Raw genomic sequence first — 20,837 nt, forward strand, 5'->3', positions numbered from 1 at the left:
AAGGATTCATAGGCTGGGTCCAACCAGGACTATTTCTAACCAGTGAGTCTGGCTTGAACCTTCAAAGTCTGATTGAGGGGACAGGGCTGGGGCACAGTCTCCGTGAATTACTCAATGAATGCGCAGCACACAGAGGATGCATAACCCACGCTGTTTCAGGCAGTGGTGCCATGGTAGCCCAACTACTTTCTTTCTTTCCTTTTTTAACATGAAATTCCAACACAGAAGAAAAGGACATCGTATTCCATATTATGGGCAAAATTTCCTCCTCTCCATTCAACAAAATTGTAAAGGTCTTTGGGCTGACACAAATGCCACCCTCCCTCCTCAAACAAAAATCTCAGTTACAGAAAAATTATTCCCCCAGAGAAGCTGGGCATTCTGTTACAATCTCCGTGCCTTGGGTGTCTCCGAAGGCAGTTCCCTCTGTTATGTCCCTCCACCCCCAGTTTCAGAAGGCGGGGGGCTGCCCGTCCGCTGAATCCCTCTGCTCTGCTTTGCCTCCTCCAGGACTCAATTGAGAGCACACACCAAGCAGAACAAAACAGTGGCAATTGATGACAAATGGGCTGAGCTGCCCCCACGTCCCCCTCCCCACTCCCTGTTGCCATGGAGACACCAGCCAGCCGAAGCCAAGAGACCAGGAAATATCCATAAAGGACAGTCTGGTGGACACAGGTGTTTGGAGAATCAATAGGAGCCAACAAGATCCTTTAGTCTGTTGAGGGTTGGAGGAGGGAAAGGCAGTGAGATGGGGAACAGGGAAATAAGTAACACAGGTGGGCTCTGTCCTTGGAACTAGAAGGCTCTTTTCTCCCCACTGGGAGTTATGCCATTGATGCCACACTCCAAAGCTCTGTTTTTGTTCAGTGTCTGCTTCTTCTCTCTTCTACTTCACCTGCAAGTCTGAAGAACCGCCCAGATGGGCAGGGGACAGATGCTCAAGGAGCCTTGAAAACAGGCAGAATGTTTAGACCACTTGGTCACTGAAACCTCCTTCATTCACTTTGGACAGTAGATGGGACCTGAATGCCAGTGAAGGTTTCTCCCCACTCTCTCCAGTTGGGAGAAACAGGAAATACGTCCTCAAAATTTACAGGCAGAAAGACATCATTTTAAAAGGGTACAGACACCCAAGTTCAAGAGAGAGAAGGAAGAGACTTAATTTATATTGTGGTTTATTCTTTGCTATTAGTTTTCTAACAGGAAGCTAACAGTCAAATATTAACTGGAGGCTTATCACAACTCAATAGGTCTAGTGGACATTATTTCATTCAAAGAACTGTCATCACACATAAACATGGGAGGAAAGAAATTTCTCAGGTATTCCTACTTTTTTTTAAATGCAAATACCATGTTCCTACTTAGGTGCTTTGAAGTTTGGTCATTTGAATCGTTCTCATTCTAAGTACGTGCCATGATTCTTATAACAGGACACTCACTGCACTCACCTCAGCAGCTGGAGGACGGATTCAGCCCATTGCCCTAGGATTTCAGGTCATTGCTTTGTCACTGCAGTAGTTGTAAAGATCAAGATTTTTGCAGCTGGTTTTGCAGAGCATGAGTTGCCAAAAATCTAGTAGGGTTCGTTGCTTGTAGAAGGCGCTCAAAACATGCTGGTTGATTGAATGCTGGAAAAATTCTAAGTCTCACTATAGAAGTTATAGCTGAATCCCCAGAAGCTTTTCTTTTCTCTTCTGTATAGGAGTTATAGGATTTGAATGGAGATTGATCCCACTTACCTGCAGGGTTGGACCAATCAGAGGTTCAATTCTGATCCTCCAGCCAAAATGACTGGTTCAAGTAAATGAAGTCTATGTCAGTCAACACATGGCATTTTCCTGAGCCCTGGGGGAAAACTTGCTAAGACTTTTTGAGAGAGTAAGTTCTTAACTTTGTCAGGGAGAGCCACCAAAGCCAATGTCCTCACTCCTGGAGAGCATGGCTTGAAGATGACATTCCAGGCTTTGGACATTTTACCACCCTGAAGGAAACCGGCCTGAAGATAAAGATGGCACCAATGAAGACAGAGCAAAGGGTCAAAATAAAATCAAGTTCTTGATGACTTAATTCATTTGTTGGATCAAACCAACCCTGAATTCCACTTTATCCATTCTTCCAATGGAGTAGGTCAATAAAGCCCCTCTTTTGTTTAAGCCAGGTCGAGATGGACTGTCTTTTTTGTTTACTTATTTGTTTTGTTTGCAAAACAAAGAATCCTCAGAAATTGTTTAAAATTTTCTAAAAAATAATAAATAGTCCTAAGCAATATATTTACCCAAACTGTCATCCTTTGACAGTTTTGCTGTCGGTGACCAGGGAAAATAAGTTTTGGAGATCTGGAGACTTAAGTAACAAATGTAATCTCCTGTTTGGAAAGGTACAGGCTGGTGAATCCACCAAACTTTCTCACCAGCTTATACCACTGGTGACACAAGACGTTGAAGCATAATCAACTTTTGAGCATTCTTGTTAAAAGGTGGGGGAAATTTAGAGAAGATAGTGAACATTTTGCAGTGCTCTCTATGTACTGTGAAAAACAGATCCATTTATATGTAGCGAAAGCTATTATTTAAAAGAATTTTAATATCTGAGCATGAAATATGGACCATTGTGAAGAACAGATGTTGCAAGTGCGCAAGCATTCCAGAAACCAATAAGGAATTTAAATTAGAAATGAATAATATAAAATGTAGCTAATCCCAATGCCAGTTGCTGAGAAAAACTTTTAGGCATTCTATTGGAATTAAACTATCTGTCATGTAGTCAAAAAGAACATGTTAACTGATCATTGGTCTGCAAGAAGACCCCCTAGTTACCCTGACCAGCTACACAATTGAAAGTACTGAGAAGTTAATGCCAAATATTATTTTTGGAGATTTAGTGATTTGCTGGCTGTATTCTGCTAATCCAGGGATGAAGCTGTGCTTTGTTCTTTGACTCTCCACAACTGCAGAGTTAAGAAAATAAGAGATGCTCAAGAAATAATAGACAGATGGATGGATGGATAGATGGGCAGATGGATATACAGATGACAGGTGGAACCCTCACTGGAAAGAATTCTAATCCATACCACCCCATCTAGCCTGAAACATTCTTTCCAAAGGCAGGAACTCATCTCTAATTCTGGGATTGCTAGTCTAAAACACATTCTTTAATAGCATTCATCACTCACCCAGGTCCGGAAATCTCCACCATTTCAGATGATCAGCAAGTCTCATGGTGGAAGCCTACCTCTTGTGTCTTGGACTTATGTGGCCTTAGCATCCAACTAACACATATACCTCTTCCAATTTCTTTCCTCTCAAATGAGGACTTGTATGTACCCAGATTCATTGAATTCCAACCAAACTGTCGACTTCCCAAACTCTGTTAATGGAAGCACCATTGTCTTTGCCAAGGCCCCAACTTAGGAAATCCCAGTTGTTCCCCACTTCCCATTTGGCTCCCACATGCAACTTGCAAGTCCTGAAGAGCCCGTCTCCTCAATGGTTCTCATCTTGTTTCCTCCCTTCCTTTTCAACCACCACCCCCTATGTCAGGTTCTCATTAACTTATCATTTAAACAATATAATTGCATCTTATTTGGTCTCCTTATTTCCAATCTTACCCATCCCAAGAAAATATGATGTTGTTCCAAAGAACCTCCTTTTTGCCCCAACTTAAAATATTATACAAGACAGAAAAAAGCAAGGCTTCTTTGGAGAAAGCTGGAATAGAGTTGGAGGAGCAGGTGATGCATTGCCCCCCATGGCAGTCCCTGTGGTAACTCTAAAGCACCCTACAGCTGGAGCCCTCTTCCCCTGCTACTTTCCAGGAGAAGGCTGCTGAACAGATGTAGAGAGCACAGGACTTGGAGACGCTAAAGAGTGTGGTGTCCCTCCATCCTCAGTGACCTGTGATCCTTTCTAGAGCCTTGAAAGCAATGGGAAATATTCCCTTTTCCCCATCTCTGTATCTCATAGTGTCAACTAGCTATATCCCACTTCTCACTTTGAGCTTTTGCCTGCAGCTGTTTTTTTCTATAGGAATTGGACTTGTGTGAGGGACTAGGCTAGGGAACAGTTACCATTCTGATGACATCCCAGCTTTGTCTCCTCATCTACCTCCCAGGGACCAAAGCAATCCTACCGTATCCTTCCAGATGGATGGATACATATAAATTATATATATCCAATTATATATATGTAACCGTAACCCTAACACTAACCTAACTTAATCAGATATGGCAGTACTGGGCTACTGCTTTAGTCCGTATCTATAAACATGTGTTTTCCCGGTGGTCTTAGGGATCATTGTCAACATTTCACTTGTCTCTTCTAGTATCCAGTTAACTGGTTCTGTTGATTCCACCTCCTAAATATGTCTCACTTCTGTCTCCTGGCCATCCCCATTTTTCATCACCCTACTTTAGGTTCTCATTAGCTAATGCTTGGGCAATACAATAGCCTTCTGATAGGTATCTCCACTTCTAAAATCATCCTCTCCTTTCTATTTGTTCTTAAGTTATAGTTGGAAAATACATACACAGCCCAGCTTAAATTTTTTCAATGGTTCCCTTTGGTCTAGAGATAGAAAGCTAACTCCATTCCTAACCCGGTCCTGCTTCTGCAGTGGTTTCCTGTACAACTGTCTCCCCAGTAACCCTTTTGAGAATTGGTTAAATGCCCCTATCCACATTTGTGGTGGTTCAGAGGAAATGGCCATGTCAGAATGTGAGCCTGTCCCGTGGCCAGAATTGTTCAGTCCTGAATGGGTATTTGATCATCATTGGGTCCATGAGTTCCCTCACGAATTCTATGCAATGTTAAACCGAGGAATGCTTCCCACCTATGTTGTCCGCTATGTTTTACACTAACCTGCTGTGAGACAGAATGGTAGAGCCAGCCAACACGGGAAGTGAGAAGTCATGCTAGAGAGAGGAAGTACTGATCGCACTCCAAGCTTTGGTCCTCGTTGTTCCCTCCTCTGGCAGGTGCATCACTGAACAACTCTCCCTTGGATCCCATGAGCTACTGTAGTAGTCTTTCTTTCAATTCTCATTTGACTTATGCTAATTGGAGTTGGGTTTCTAGAGCTGCAAAGGAGAGTTCTTATTACACAGCCCACCTTACATCTCAGCTACTTGAGACCAGGTCTGTGTCTCTGTCATCTCTGCTACCCTCAGTGACTGGCACTCAGAGGTCGTGGAATGAAGAACTGACCTGGTGCCAAATATTAGTTTCTAGCCATCTCTTTTTAGCTGCCTTGCTAGCTCATCATCAAAAGACAACTAATAATGATTTAATTTAAAAGACATCGGCAGCGTTCACCCGTTCCATGCTTCCTGGGGTAGCAGCACCTTCTCTTTGGAGGAAGTTTCTGGTATCCCAGCAACAGCAGCAGACATCTAGTAATGCCAACCACCGACGTGCACGTGCATGATCTCGTGTCATCCTCCCCACAATCTAGCGGGGCTGTGCTGTCATTACAACCGTCTCCACATTTACAGATGGACATACAGAGGCCCGGAGAGAGAGGAAACAACTGGCTTGATGTCCGTGACCCTGCAACTGCACGGAGTTCACCTGGCTCCAAACTCACTGCTCTTGCGGGGTTTGCTTCCTGGCCTGCTCGTCAGATTTCCTGAACTGATTGGCTCTGTTTTTAGATCAGAAGACTCTCCGGAGTGTGAGCGTATGTCTAAGGTCCCTGTTCTCTGCTTGCAGTCACTTCTGCCAGAGTGGAGAGAAATCCACCCAAGCACCTGTGGACAGGTGAACGGTCACATTCTGTGCCAGAGTCACACCAAGAGCAATTCCAGTCGGTGGAGTGAGCCTGCACAGGGTCAGGGACACTGGATTTTCCCAGAGCGTCCCAGGCGTGGGACACAACGCGTCCCTGCCCCACTGACCATCTTACCCCCTCGTCCCTCCGCCGCAAGGTGACTTTAAGAGCTGATGCGCTGCAGAAGCAGCAGGCAGGAGAGGGGACCCCGAGGTGGGTAACAAAGAGTTAAGGCCGCAGCTGCCAGTGCATGCAGCGTGGAGTTATGTTCAAACTGTTCCCACTGGAGACCGAGTCAGCTGTCATCAGAGAACAAAGGATCCCCCAGAGCCGCTCAAGTTATGTCACACCCGGGAAGCCCTGAGAGCTCCCTGATTAGGATTTCTAAATCAGCCCCATCGAGGCCTGAAGCACAAAGCTAAGGAACAATGAGCCGGCCACATTCACACAGTCCCAGTCCGGCCTGGCTGCCCGCCTCCCGCCACCGCCCCTCCCACGGGGCCTCAGAGGCCACTTCACCTCCATTGGGAAAATCCAGTCGCCTCCAAAGCCCCCAGCGGGCTGTGTCCTGAGAGAGCTCCGGCCACAGCCTAGGGGTATTTGCTGCCAGCGGGTGGGGAGGGGGAAGGTCTCTACTTGCCAATCAGAGTAAGGGGCCAGAGGCTCTGCTCAGGTGTGTATTTGGGGCCATAAAGTGGTATCCAGTGCAAGGATGGGGTGGGCCCCCCACCCCCAGGCATAGCAGAGGCTCAGTTTGGGAGCACAGATTTTGCTGTTTCTGTTTCACTCTGTGCAGATCTAGTTGGTCAGTGCTTAGTGCTGGAATCCTGGAAGACTCCACCCTGCAAACTCAGCCCCAAGCCTTAGAACCCCCGCTCAGCTCAGATACTACCTGCGGTTGCTAAAAGGCCCAGAGTCCTTGGCAGAGACCATGGCAAGATGAGCCACCATGTTTCCAAAGCACTTTATTTATTTATTTATTTTAAGATTTTATTTCTTTATTCATGAGAGACACAGAGAGAGAGAGGCAGAGACAGAGGCAGAGGGAGAAGCAGGCTCCCTGTGGGGAGCCCAATGCGGTACTCAATCCCCTCCCCCATCCCCTGATCACACCCTGAGCCAAAGGCAAACGCTCAACCGCTGAGCCACCCAGGTGTCCCCCCAAAGCACTTTAAATTCAGAGTTTTGACTTCACCCCCCATGTAAGGATCTTCATAAAATCATTATAGTCCTGAGTGCTACGGAAACTTCCTCTATTAGAAGTAAAAGCTCTAAAAACACCACTGTTAGAACCGTTCATTTGCATATATTTTAAAATGTTGTCATCCTCAAAAAAAAAAAAAAAAAAGACAGGCTGAAACTCTCAAATTCCGAGAATTCTTGCTTTTCATTCACACATTTTTCCTTTTTTTTTTTTTCTATCAAGAGTCAAAGTCATTGCCTGGGACCATCCTTCAGTTCTGGGGTCATGGGGTCCTTAACGAGGGGCTTGGGAGTGTTTGAGCTCGGAGGGGAGCCTGCGGCGGTAGCTGGGGGGTTCGGGCCATCCCCTGCTCTGCCTGAGTCTGGGTCAGCCCCATAATCTGTGGGTTTGGTGAGAGGTGTCCCACCTGAAGCCAGGCCCAGGGAAGCTTTGTCCACCTGCTGTTCTCCACCATGCCTTCCACCGACTGGAGTCACAAGGGGATATACTTGCATCTTGAGTTCCGTGTTCCACTTTTCTGAAGGCGATCGTGGAGGAAGGCATGGCCAGACTCCCAGACCATCTCTTAGAGCTCCAGCCCTGAGATCTGAAAGCCAGAATCAAAAAGATCACAGTCCTGGGGATCCCTGGGTGGTGCAGTGGTTTGGCGCCTGCCTTTGGCCCAGGGCACGATCCTGGAGACCCGGGATCGAATCCCATGTCAGGCTTCCGGTGCATGGAGCCTGCTTCTCCCTCTGCCTCTGTGTGTGTGTGTGTGTGTGACTATCATGAATAAATAAAAATTTAAAAAAAAGATCATAGTCCTTTGCAGCACAGTGATTCAACTGCTCACTGGTTATCAACTAACTGCAGAGGCTCCTGAGGGAAGCGGAATGCATTCGGCAGGTGAGCACACCAAATGCATTGAGCTCCAAGATTTTCTCAGAAGCATATGCCTAAGATAGGACAATCCATCACAGAGTCTGTTAGTAACACCTGCCAACACGGGACCCTTCCTAGGTATTAAGCATTGCTTGCAATTTATGCCATAGCAGTTGGCCCTCAGAGCCCTGCTGCAGAGAGCAGAAATAAAGAGCACACAGAGCAAAATATTGACAGAGCTAGGATCTGAGCCCAGGTCTGTCTGTCTGCCCCCCCAAGGCCAAATCTCCAGGTTTCCTGAGTGGCATTCCCAATCTAAATGTAAAAGTCTTCGGTTGCCACGCTTCCCCTTTCTCCTTCTGTCCTCTCACTCGTGAAGGATGGAACAAGATGGAACTGTCACCACCAGAGGACAGCGTCCCCTGGGTTGGGCTGCAGGGCAAGGGTGCAGCAGCCAGCCCGGTCAGGTGTGGAGGCGGCTCTGCTGACTGCAGGCTGAGCACCGTAGGTCAAACACCTACCCTCTTAGAGCCTCAGTTTTCTCCTGTGCGAAAGTCTGGACATGGCACCAATCTCACTCATATTGTGGGGATCCGAGGGAGAAACCTGCCCAGAAACACCTGACCCATCCTATGTGTCCTGCGAGGTCTCTTCTACCTCCCCTCCAAGAGTATAAAGGTAACTACCAACTCTGACCTGTCATCACTCTGCTCCAGGTGAACAAACTCCCAGAAGTGGTTCCACTTTCTTTGCTCTTTTTTTGGACCATCTTTTGTTAACACCTTAACACCTTCTTGAATCCTGAAAGGACTAACCAACCAGAAATGTCTCCTAAAGATGAGCCAAAAAAAAAAAAAAGAAAAGAAAAGAAAGAAAGAAAGAAAGAAAGAAAGAAAAGTAGGAAAAGAATTATGGGGGCACCTGGATGGCTCAGTGGTTGAGCGTCTGCCTTTGGCTCAGGTCGTGATTCTGAGGTCCTGGGATCGAGTCCCACATTGGGCTCCCCACAGAGAGCCTGCTTCTCCCTCTGCCTCTCCCTGTGTCCCTCATGAATAAATAAATAAAATCTTTAAAAAAAGAAACAAGGGGATCCCTGGGTGGCTCAGCAGTTTGGCGCCTGCCTTTGGCCCAAGGCGCGATCCTGGAGTCCCGGGATCAAGTCCCGCGTCGGGCTCCAGGCATGGAGCCTACTTCTCCCTCCTCCTGTGTCTCTGTCTCTCTCTGTGTCTAAAATAAATAAATAAATAAATAAATAAATAAATAGATAAATAAATAAATAAATAAATAAATAAATCTTTAAAAAGAAAAAGAAACAAATTATGATGTTATATCACGATGTAATGGATTCGTTGTCAGTGTTGGAAATAAGTAAACTGGAGGAAACAAAGATGAACCTCCCATCCCCTGAACATTAGGGTCAAATTGTTTTGTTTCTTTCCTAATCTAGAATATAAGTCTGATGTTAGCAGAAATGCCTGCAAGCTCATCACCACTGCTTATGGATCTGGGAAAGGACAAAGCGACTAAAGGGAGAGGGCACGTGTTAAATGCAGGCTAACCTAACACTAACGATCAAGATGGTGATGGCAAGACGCTGTTGGCGGCCTTCAACTTTTCTCCGAAGTTCTTTCAAGTTGTTCAGCATGTGGCATCCTACACAGGCATCAGGCTGAGGCCTGGGGGCCTTGACCCAGGAAGGAAGCACTGTGTCCTGAAGATGCTCTGTTTAGGTGTCTAGGTTCGGCGATGCTGAACATGTCTGGTGGGTTGAATGAATGATTGATCATTCATTGATCATTCAATCAATAATATCAAAGGGATTTGATAGCACATCCCAAATCAAGATTTTCTCTACCCCCAACTCACTGTTGCCCAATGACATCAAAGTGCTATCAAATCCCTTTTCCTAGATTTCATCTTAAAATGCAAACTCAACTCTTGAAACTAGAGAAACTTTCAAATTGATGTTGGGGGAATGCCAAGAAAAGACATTGGAAATTACTGACACACCTGAGTGGCTGGCAGGAGAGCAGAGGTGTGGCACGCCTGGCCAGATGCTGGGGATGTGAGGGTGTGTCGAGCCTGGAAAGGAGAATGAATAGCAGATCTGAGGAAGACTGGATTGTTGGAAGACCCACCAGCGGCCGTTCCATGGTGTTAATGCAGGGCGTCAAGTTTAAGAATTCACAGAGCAAGACAATACGGGGTGTCATTCCAAGAGCCGGGACTTTAACAGAGAATCTGGTTTCAAACTTGACCACTTACTGGACTGGAAAGCTCAGTTTCCTCACCTATAAAGTGTAGAAACAAGTACCAACTCATTTCAGGAGGCTGTTGTGTGAAAGAGATGAAATTGAACCCATATCTGGAGCCTGGCCCAAGGAAATGCTCAGTAAACAGTAGTACGATGGGGAGGAGGCGCGAAGGAAGGGGTTAAAGGAAGCAGCGGGCCGGGGACCCAGGCTAGGGGGCAGAGGGATAAGATCTGGTGCAGTAACCACTGTGTGTGTGAGGACACGTGGCCGAAAAGCGTGTCTTAATTATGACATGAAAGCCAATAAGGGAAAGAAAGGAAACATCTGTTAACTCAGGGAAAATAGGAAATGGGTGAAGACCCAAGAAGGATTACCTGTGAGACCCTGGCTTGGCCCCTGGGAGAGGCGTCTCTCACGGCCGCCATGGGCCACCTGGCTGGGGCAGTCCGGGTGCAAATTGTGCAACACACCCCATGTGTCCTCGTGGTTGGGGTCTTCCCGGTCCATACCTGTTCTCGCTCCCCATTTCCCAGAAGCCAGTGATGTCACACTGTCTCCCTCTCCCTGATAGAAAACCTGCCCTCCAAACGTTTCATTCATTCATCAATGTCAACGCATGGATGACAATTTGAAATACAAACCCACCCCACAGGTATTTATATTTGAAAGCCAGTTAAATAAGGAAGTTGACTTAGCAAATGTTTTTGGAACTCTGGTTTGCTCCAAGCATTGGGACAGGCACTGAGGATACAGAGCAGAGGGAAATGCCTAGTTCCCGCCTTCACTCCATGGCCTGCTTGCTGGTCCACCCCCCAGAGTCCTGACGTTTGAGCACCGCAGAGGCGCCCACGGGTCAAAAACACCCCGGCCACAGTCCCCTTCAGTGGGCTTCTCCGGCACACGGCATCCTGGGGGAGCAGGACATCGCTTCTTTCTGCCCGACCGTGAGCTCCGCACACTTGTCCCACTGGGCTGCGCACTGGGCTGCGCACTCCAAGGGCAGAGGGCTGATGGGCTCGGAAGCCAGAGAGCAGACAGCTGACAGTCCTTGCTCTTACTGGCTTGCTCTGTGACCCTGGCCAAGCCACCTTTCCTCTCTGTGCCTCAGTTTCTCTTTATAAAAGCAAAGAGAGCCCTTCTAGTACCAGCACTCCAGGAATTAAATGAGATGGCAAATCAGACTGGCTCAGAGAACCACTTTGCTTTTTGTATTATGTATTAATTATGTATTATACATATATTATTACATATACGTATATACAATAATACATAATTAACCATGTATTAATGTAATTAATATTAAAAATTACTATAATAAATTATAGTGATATATTATGTTAATAATATATAATAAAATAATGTATATATTAGTGTATTTACTATATAATAAAATTATATATACACAACATACACGTATATGTGTATATGTATGTATATATGTATCTGTGTATTTGCCCCCCTATTTAATTATGTACATATTGTGTATATATGTATGTCATATATGCTCACATACGTGTGCATGCATAAATGCACTTAAAATAGTATTAAGAACCAATGTCTAAATCACAGAGTATCTTCTCCATATAAAAAGGACCCACACAGTTCAGTCAGAGCCACAAACAAGTTTGCTGCTCTTTGGACAGTGTCATTATTTTAGATTTTGGCCCCCAGGGGACATGGGGACCTGTAATCATTTCCCTGGCTCCAGTCTAAACAGGGCTCAGGGGTGCTTGGGTGGCTCAGTCAGTTAAGTATCTGCCTTCAGCTCAGGTCATGATCCAGGGTCCTGGGATCCAGGCCCGCAACAGGCTTCCTGCTCAGAAGGGAGTTGGCTTCTCTTCTTCCTCCCTCTACCTCTCCACCTGGCTCTTCTCTCTCTCTCTCTCTCTCTATTTATATATCTCTCTCTCAAATAAATAAAATCTTTAAAAACCCAGGATTCAGTGAAGACTCCAGACTTACTACCCCCATGTGTACTTACTATCTGTTGTATTTATTTATTTATTTATTTATTTATTTATTTATTTATTTTGTTGTTGTGTATATTTAAACCACTTAAAGTGTGCTTTTTGTTTCTGGCCTGAAAGAAAATGGTGCATTTCGATAAAAGGGTAAAATTAGTAAGTGAATCATGGAGCTTCAATATCAAAATTACTGATAATGATGATGGTGAATGACAATGAAGGTGTCTCCAGGCAGAGAATGGAAGGTCCCCGAAGGACTTTCTGCTCCCTGTGCCAGAGACAGAACTGGATGATGCCATCATTCTTGGGCTCACAGGTTGGGAGGGATCTCTTAAAATTTAGCCGATTCCACTGCACCTGATACACACGTAGGCAGGACATCTGGACCCACCACCCAAGTAACAGTCGATTGCATCCCTTGACTCAACTCGTCCCATTCACCAAGTGAACACAAGAGGAGCTGGGCCAAGCAGATTGCACCCCTGGGGGCTTGGTGATTAAGACACAGAGAACAAGATGCGGTTCCAGTTAGCAGGTGGAATTGAGTAGAGAAGTCAGCAAGTGGAGTCTAGGCTGGGTCAGCATGGGGCCAACCACGGTCATGGCCACAATATTACGGTGCAGCAGAAACTGCAAGTACACCGAGCAGAGCAATTTCCCAGAGGGGCTTGTGAAGCAGCTCTATCTGCAAAGCAGAATGAGAGGGCATTGGCTCCTGAGAGGTGGGAGCTGGATGGAGAGCCCAGCCCTCGGTTCTCATGAAGCCCAGCAATACAGAGCTCCACGGCAAACCAGGTCAACGGCAAATAAAATCCTCTAGAGACATCAGTAGTACAAAGTATGCTGTTAGTTCTAAATAAAAATTTACACGTGCAAATTGTGAGCATTTCGGTATCATCTCATGCTCCCTCAGTATTTCTGTATCATCTATGTCTTTTTTTCATGCTAACGTTTTACCTATTTTATTTTATTTTATTATTTTATTTTATTTTATTTTATTTTATTTTATTTTATTTTATTTTATTTTCGTTTTACCTATTTTAGATTGTAGCCTCTGGAGATGAGGGACAGTATCTGTTTGTTTTCCTTAGTACAACATGTAGCACAATGACACGTTTGCAACTTGGGGGAGTGCTTTTGTTTTTTTTTTTTTTAAGCATCATATTTCAAAAATGAGCTAGGATTTTATCAATTAAGAAAATGTCCTCATCTTGCAAGCTTTGTAGACCTCTCTGAACTCCATGCATGTTCCAGTTATAAGAGCGCAGCCTGGAAAGTATCCAAATGTCCATCCACAGCAGAATGGAAAAATAAATTGTGGTATTTTCACACAATGGAATATTTTACCACAATGAGAATAAACAGTCTATGACTTTATGCAACAGTCAGACTGGATGACAAGAAGCCCGACGCAAAACCACACGTAGTGTGTGATTTCATTTATATAAGGTTCAAAAATAAGCAATACAAATTGAGAGTGTTAAAAGTCAGCATAGGGGTTTCCCTCCCTGGGAAGGGGGGAAGAGTCTCTGGAAGGAAGCACGAAGGGGTTTCTAAAGTTCTGCTTCTTAATCCCAGCGCTGGTTGCAAAGGTGTGATCAGTACACGAAATTCATCAAGCTGCTCACCTTTGTCATCCGAGCACTTTTCTGTGGGTATATTATTATATTTCAATACAAAAGCAAAGAACTATGTGTATAACTGTGGTGAACATAAAATAATACGTAGGAAAATACAGAGGTTTTACAAAGCATCTTTGAGGTTTATGGTATTTGTACTCGCACAATCGTTCTGAACCATTGAGACACAAGATGTTATAGAAAACTGTTTCATGAGAGGGCTTGCTTTAGAAAACTGTGGTTTTTGACTTTGGGTTATATAAATTCTGTCCTAGAAGGCTGCTCCCCAGCCATGCATCTTATCGAGAAGTAATTCATTATGACATCACTAACTCAGCTGCAGCTAACGTCCTGGACCTTTACAAAAGGTGTGCAGATTCTCTTAAAACTAGAAACAGAACTAAAGATGTTTCTTCTTATTTTATCTTATTTAATTAATTAATTTATTTGTTAAATAGGTGGGCATTGAATTCAAGACCCCAAGATCAAGACCTGAGCTGAGAGCAAATGTCGGATGCTTAAATGACTTGAGCCACCCAGGTTTCCTCTTATTTTTAAAAATTGATATTTTTAAGTATAAAATGGCTGTCTAACTAAATTGGGAGAAACAACATCAATTTCAGTGCTTCCTTCTGATACACCAAGACCCATCTGAGATTTTTTTTTTTTTTCCTAACATATCCCCTGGGCCATCTTCTTCCCAACCATTCTAAGCCCAATTCAAGTCAGTTTGAAACGGAGGCATAAACATCCAGAGCAATGCTCAAGTTTTGCAAAATTCCCTCTCAGACAAAACTCTGTCCTAACGCTTGAGTTCTTAGAAAGCTATGAATAAATGCATTATTTATGGATTGACGCATGGAGGTCTGTATAAGCCTACTTAGAGAAGGCACTCAACCCTTTCATGGCAACCAGAGACAAACATCTTATCTTTAAAAAGAAAAGTTTCTCAAAATTTTCATGAACCCATCACTTTCACAAAGCTACCTTTCAACCTTCTATGACTTGGAAGGTAAAGCTCCATGTTCAAACAGGAACATTTTTCTATTAAAAATAAGCCCCCTTAAAAAAAAAATAAGCAGGCTCTTAGAGTTCACTAATTGAATTGAAAGTGGGATTTTTTTTTTCATTTTTAAGTGTTCATCACTCTTATAGCTGCTTAACTCTGAGCTCACGCATCAGCTTCCCTACAGCTGAGCATCTTCTCAGGAGAGCAGTGAGTACTGCAGTGGGGTCTGAGGAGCGGTGGAGCCTTTGGATTTAGCTCTTCTACTCAACCCAACCGTTCTCAAACTTGAGCATGCATGAGGATCACCTGGGTGCTTGTTAAAATGCAGATTCGCAGGGCCCTACCCCTTTCCAAATTCTAAAGAGGCGGGTCTTGGCTGGGGACCCAGACTTGCATTTTGTCTGACACCCCCAGGTCACTGCCGCAAGTCCCCCTTGGCAGACACACTGGGATGGGTGGTACGGATAAGCCCTGGGATTCCGCATTAATCAGGGGAGGTGGTTCAGATCCACTCGGAGGCGGAGCCACTTCTTCCCCGACCCCGCTGATTGACTTCAGCTCCCAAGCCCAGTCTAATGCACTGATCCCAATTTGCGAATGAATTGTATTTCAAATAGTATTTTGTCAAGCTTAATTGGAACTAAGAACTCATGTGGCTTTTTTGTTTTGTTCTTTCCTTTTGAACGGTGCTTTTGGCTCTTAGGTCCTCTCATTTAACCTTTAAGGGAGCAATTTGCAGCAATAACTATTATATGCAGGGTTCTGGGAACAGAGAGGTGGAAAAGTCATATTACCCAGACAGGAATGCTCTCAGGCAAATTTTTTTTTCAAGGGGGTGGAGTTTGCCCAAAAGCCCCTCCCCTCCCTTTCTGCACTTTTCCCCCTCCTGGGATCCTTTCTTGGAGGATCTTAGGGCTTTCTTAGCCTTTATTCCACCCTTACCACACCGATTCCTGGTAACCAAGTTCCCATTACCTACAGTCCGTGATGTCAGCTAAGATTTAAATAATGGCAATTTGATCGAATCAGTTCATGCTAATAGGTAAATGACTGATAGAGTGGAGTCATACTTTAGCAGAGCTTCGAGGTCAAAGCATCTCTGGGCCAATCATAGTCCAATTCTCTAATTTCTTGTAGGCTCTCAACTGCATACCTGAAAGATGTCCTACTTAGCATCCTTAAATTGGCTTAGAAGCCACACCCAGGATCTCAGGGACTCCTCACTCACACCTAGAGCTAGCCACTGTCTCGTCTCAATTCTTGATGGCGCTGCTAAAATTGTGTAATTCCAGCACAGCCTGGTCTGTTAGTACTTCATCACTTAAAACCTATACAGATTTGACCAGGTTTGTCCATAAAAACGCTACAATTTCTCTTATTTTTAAAATAGTCTCCCTCCTTTGCCATATTCCTGAGTATGTTGGAGGGCATCCCATTTCCCAAAACCAATATCGATTACAATAGGAAATCGCAAAGACATTCCCAGCTGCCCACACAGAAGCACTTACTAGGCTGACTGTCACCCAGCGGGCCCTAGAGACAGACAGGGCTGGGAGTAGCTTGACAGAATGTCCTGTCCCCTTGAATCTGGGCATGGCTCTGTCCATCCTCTTTGTGTTGGGGCCTTATCCTATTTCCTCGACATCCCATCTTTGGAGATGTCAAGCGCCAAGGCCCGCTACTGCTAAAACCACGTAGGGGGCGGACGAATGGAAAACTATGTTGAAGCAAATTTGTGTCACATTACAAATGGGGAAAAAAGGCAATTGCATAGTTCCTTGACAGGTCTGAAGGAGAGGTCCGAGACCTGGGGTCCAGCTGCATATGTTCATTTCATTCCACCAGCAGGTTCAGAGTGACCCAAGTACACACTTTATGAATCAGACCTAGATGGGGGCAGGTGAGGCGACAGGGGTAAATCAGACAGACAAAGCCTGACCTTTGGGATCCTACAGGTCCTGAGAGGAATCATGACTACTTACGGTAGAGAATGATAAGCACAACGAAAGAGGTTATATATATATATATATAGTATATATTATACTATATTATACTATAGTGTATGTTATTCTATATTATATTTAGTATATATACTAATATATATAAAGTGTATATATATTATTATATATACTATATAATATATTAAAGTATATTATATATATTATATAATTATATATATAAATTGTATATATATAAATAATTATAAATAAATAAATAAATAAATAAATAAATAAATAAATAAATAAATATTTTAAGGCCTGAGATTTATTTATACAAGAAGCCACAGAGGGGAATGTGATTCAAGTAGAAGCAACAGAGGAGCAAAGAGCAGAGAGAGGTGTTCTCCTTCCAGGCGGGCCCGGGGACTGGGAGGCAGCCGAGAGAACCCAGAATCTCCAGGTGAGAAGTTCAGGGCAGGTAAAGGCGGGAGCCGGGCGGGCGGCGGCGGGGAGGCCTAAGATTACAGGTGGGTTCAAAAGCCAAAGGATGATGTGAGCAAAGCGCAGAGGCCTGTCCTAAGGAATGTGCCCCACTTTCCTGGCTCCTTGGGGACTCCAGGCATTCTAACAAGAGACATGTCGCCTGCCAGCCAGCAGATGTGGCCCATGAATAAACATCCCCGCAGGGCTGGGGAGGGTGGGGAGAATAATAAATATGAAGAAGGTGGTGGCCCGCCCCTCCGGGTCCCCCTCCCCTGCTCCCAGGGCAGCAGACACCCTGGCCCAAAGGGGCGGACTCAGACGTCCCCACTCTGGGCCGGGTCGGCCACACATTAATCCGGGTGGATTTGGCCATCCTGTGACACAGCCAATCAGTTCGAGGGAGGGGACGGCAGGAACGCCTCTCCTTTCACGCCACAAAAGGATTTTCGTCCCTTGAGAGCACAATGGGAAAAAAAGCCAATCAAGGCGGGATCAGCTGTGGGCTGGTCGCTGCGGATCTGTCTCTCCCAGAGGGGGGTGGGGGGGACATATTGGTCCGTGTGGGAAACCCACAGCCTCAGCTTCTCACACATTGTTCTCCTCCTCTTCAACTGCACCCCTCCCCAGCAGCCCGCACCCTCCCCTCTCCCCTCCCCAAAGCCGTTAATGCCACAAAAGATACTTTCCCCATTGTGCCCGGACAGCTGAGAGGTCCAAGCTCGCCCTACACAGCTCTGCGTCCTCTCCAGGGAGAAGGGGCCGGACCGTCCAAATGGAGAGCGGGATGCTTATCATACAAAGGAATTAAACCCACTTGGGCTCTCTCCTGCTAATCTGGGGCTGTGGGGGGTTAAATACGGTTACATTTTCATTAGGTGCTAATAGCCAGAGGGCAGCTCGGGGCAGCAGGGACCAGACATTGTCATGCAGAAAGCTCCCCCCAGGCAAGGGAAGGTCAAGGCAGGTGGGGTGGGGGGCTAGGAGGGCCCAGCCAGCCCTACAGCTTGGTCTGGGAGGAAAGGGTGGGGTGTGCTTGCAACTATTGTTGGCCTCAGAGTTCCATCAATGGGAAAAGTCATGTTTTCTGCAAAGGGTACAAGGTGGAATTGTTGGGGAGGGGAAGTGCCGGTGGGTGGCTGGGGACAGAGCGAGGCCACTTGTGACTCTGTCCACCTTCTAGGGAGCCCTCCCCACTGTCGGTCTCCTCTGAGGCTCTGTCAGGGTAAATGGAAGATTCCACGCCTGTCGGGTGTGGGGGGGCATGGGGTGGAGGGGCAAGTTTGGGAACCAGGGAGAAAGGACGTGAGCCCTGGGCTCTGCTAATCTCTCAGGGGCCTTGAGGCCCTGGAGCATCTGGGTGACTCTCTGAACCTGTTTCTTTTTCGTGCAAAATGGAGATAAAACTTCCAACCATGGATTCCTGAGCAGCCTCAGTGAATGAAAAGTGCCCGGTACAAACGAGGTGCTAAGAAAGAGGACAGCCTCCGACTGCCATCCGGCTCCTAACTACCACCAAAAAGACACATCAAAAGGCGGGCTTTGCTACAGTGGCCTGATGTCACTTCACTGCCTTGTGCTGTTCCAGCCTCTTGGACCCCGGAGCACATTCCTCTTGTCTTCGTTTTGGTTTCTTCCAGAGTCTCCATCCGGAGCTCAGCTCCGCCACAACCTCTTTCGGCTTTAACTTGGGCCCATTCAGACATTACAATCCCCCAGGCCTGCAAATGTGTCCACGAATAAATCAACAGGCAGGCTCATGATCTATTTTCTGTTGTGGTTTTCTCTTCTGTGCATTCATTAAGACACTGGCCAGGAAGGGCTTCGTGGGGACGCAGAGAAGTGTGTGTGGGAAGACAAGAAAACCAACGCCCTGCAGGCTGGCCCTAGCTTTATGGTGGTGGGTATATCGCCCTTTCACTCAATAAGGCAGGAGACCATTGCATTTGGGCTTCCCAGAAACTCAGAATCCAATCGCAAGCTAAAAAGCTAACAAAGTGGTGGATGGCCAGTAAAAGATCCTAAGGATCTTTTCTTTTTTTTTGTTTTGTTTTATAAATTTATTTTTTATTGGTGTTCAATTTGCCAACGTATAGCATAACACCCTGTGCTCATCCCATCAAGTGCCCCCCTCAGTGCCCCTCACCCAGTCACCCCCACCCCCCGCCCACCTCCCTTTCTACCACCCCTAGTTCGTTTCCCAGAGTTAGGAGTCTCTCATGTTCTGTCTCCCTTTCTGATATTTCCCACTCATTTTTTTTCTCCTTTCCCCTTTATTCCCTTTCACTATTTTTTATATTCCCCAGATGAATGAGACCATATAATGTTTGTTCTTCTCCGATTGACTTCCTTCACTCAGCATAATACCCTCCAGTTCCATCCACGTTGAAGCAAATAGTGGGTATTTGTCGTTTCTAATGGCTGAGGAATATCTAAGGATCGTTTCTATATGGTAGACAAGAAGATGTTGCGTGTGGTATCACAAGCTCAGCAGAGGTAGAATTTTCCTATCAACCCTTTGCCTCAAGTGGTCGAGGCATCCTATACCCTTCCCCAACATTACTACACCCCTGTGCTGCTCCCACCTTGTCTCCAGTACCCACCTCTGCCAACAGCGGTCCTGGATCTGCGTGCAGTGATGGCCTCTGCGGGTTTCAGGCTCTCCAAGACTGCTTTTCAACCAGAAAGAAGTGCCAGGTCAGGCTTATGATCTCCAAGAGTTCCTCAGGAACGGACTTCCCAGGACGCAAAATGGCTTGACCAACAGTGGCGCCTGTGGAAAGTCTACAAGAGGGACTTGTTTTCTGGAGCCCGCACACCCAATTTCAGAATGTCTCCAAAGAATTCAGTTGGGATGGATGTGTGGATGCGGAGGAAGAGGCAATTATGCCTTAAATTGGCGGAGTGTCTTGCTTGGTCTAACATGGGTCTTACGGTGACAGAGGCTCTCTGGTCATTTCTACTTCATGGGAGGTAGTTTTGGCATCAGTGAGCACCAAAGAAATAATGCACTCATCTAAATACCTCTGAATGAGAGAATAGATTATGCTCCAATCCAAGTAGCAGTCAGAGAAATTCCTCCTTGCAAATTCATTACCACGGGTCTGACACCTGAAATCTTTAATAAGCTCCCTCTTCTCTTCGTCAAATATCAGATGTGACTTCTGATCTCTTATTCGGAATGTCAAAACTCAAAACCAAGGAATTCAGGGGAAGCTAAAGCACTGGACCAGACTAAGGCAAAAGGAGAAGGTTTCTAAACTCAACCTGGACTTTTTCTTTCCTCTCCTTCTTCTTTCAGTAAAAAGAGAAAATGCCTCACCCAAATGGTTAATAAAATTAGAATTCAAAAATCTTTCCAGGTGCAATGATAGATCCCTTTAGAGGAAACTACTTCCCTGAAGCCAGCAGTGCTCAGAAATTACAACCGGTTTCAGCAATTAAGAGAAGTAAAACATTAAAAAGCAAGAGGCAAAGTACATTTGCATGCTAATAGCCCCTTCTGTAGTGCTGGGAAGCTGTGTTGTACAACAAAGCAGATAACTTTCCCACTATAGCAATATTAACCCTTGGGTTCTCACTCCAGCTCCTTGCCCGGATTCTAATGCCTGGAATTCTTCTGGCGCTGGTTGGGCAAGACCAGGCTTAGCTGCATATCAATCCATGCTCCATCCTCATGCTCTCTGGCCTGGGTAGGAGAAGAAATAGCAACTCAACACGTCTGAATGTCTTTCGGGGT

The 20,837-nt window shown here is 45.6% G+C and overlaps 1 long non-coding RNA gene across 1 annotated transcript; it reads right to left on the reverse strand.

Annotated features, from left to right (window-relative positions):
* Positions 1-6,790: 6,790 nt before the first annotated feature.
* LOC144285396 (uncharacterized) lies at positions 6,791-20,469 on the reverse strand. The gene is made up of 3 exons (XR_013353668.1): positions 19,702-20,469; positions 9,842-9,913; positions 6,791-9,058 (listed from the first exon to the last, which is right to left on the reverse strand). It is a non-coding gene; the product is annotated as an uncharacterized LOC144285396 (long non-coding RNA).
* Positions 20,470-20,837: the final 368 nt, after the last annotated feature.

Source organism: Canis aureus, chromosome 16 (assembly GCF_053574225.1).
Source record: "Canis aureus isolate CA01 chromosome 16, VMU_Caureus_v.1.0, whole genome shotgun sequence".
NCBI classification, from domain to species: domain Eukaryota; kingdom Metazoa; phylum Chordata; class Mammalia; order Carnivora; family Canidae; genus Canis; species Canis aureus.